The 1018-nt window shown below is 27.5% G+C and overlaps 1 non-coding gene across 1 annotated transcript; it reads left to right on the plus strand.

The window, feature by feature from the left end:
- The first annotated feature begins 944 nt into the window (after positions 1–944).
- TRNAI-AAU lies at positions 945–1018 on the plus strand. Its single transcript has one exon. It is a non-coding gene; the product is annotated as a tRNA-Ile (tRNA).

The raw sequence follows: 1018 nt of genomic DNA on the forward strand, positions 1-1018 counted from the left end.
ATTTCCAAGACGCACACCCATTTTTACTTGCCAATTCAAATAGCTGAAACTTTGGCGTTGATCCTGTCATATGCAATTTTCAATTGTCGGGTACCCGAACAAGTATTCCACAACATTTGGACCCAACATTGGTTTTCGTGGAATTAGTGATATTTTTCAACATTGGCAATTCTTTGTGATCTGAATAGATGGAGATAAGAATATGGATGCTTGCTTAATTTTGTATTTAGTTTTATTTTAGTAATAAATTTTTAATTTATTTTATTTTAATTTTTTAATTTTAATTTTTTTTTCAATTTAGTCACTTCGCAAATAAAAAAAATTAGCATGTATCAATCAATAAAAAAATATAATTAAATAAAAAAATATGATATGTTAATTTTTTATTATCAAAAATGACTAAATTGCAATTAAAACTAAAGTTAAATTATTAAATAAAATAAATTATAATTTTGTGATTAAAATAAAATAAATATAAAATTTAGTAACCAGTAATATTATTATTCAAAATAGGGGTGTAATAGGTTTAGTTTGAAGCTGATGTATATACGACAAGCATTAGGACGGAGATTCAAAATACTACATCATGTCGGAAATGGAAAATTTCATGTCAAAATATAATTAGCTTTGACAAACAAATAAAATTGTTTATGCATTTCTTGAATTAGCATAAGAAATCGGAGGATGGACCCTTAGAAAGTTAACTTTATTGAAATTAGCATTTTATATAAAGAAACGGTCTCTCTTCCATACTATTATGGCAATTATGGAGAGATAATTATCTCTAATGAGTTTTCTTTTTTAAAGTTGCATCTATCCAATTTCTTCAAATCATCTAAAATTATAATTCAAATGCATATTTACATATGCGTTAATTAAGGAAAATGTTTAATTGGTCGACGTATTTGTTATGGTCGTTTCTTAGGACAAAAGAAACACCAACTGGCCTATTAGCTCAGTTGGTTAGAGCGTCGTGCTAATAACGCGAAGGTCGCAGGTTCGAGACTAGCATGGGCCA

Source organism: Ricinus communis, chromosome 10 (genome assembly GCF_019578655.1).
Source record: "Ricinus communis isolate WT05 ecotype wild-type chromosome 10, ASM1957865v1, whole genome shotgun sequence".
Taxonomy (NCBI): domain Eukaryota; kingdom Viridiplantae; phylum Streptophyta; class Magnoliopsida; order Malpighiales; family Euphorbiaceae; genus Ricinus; species Ricinus communis.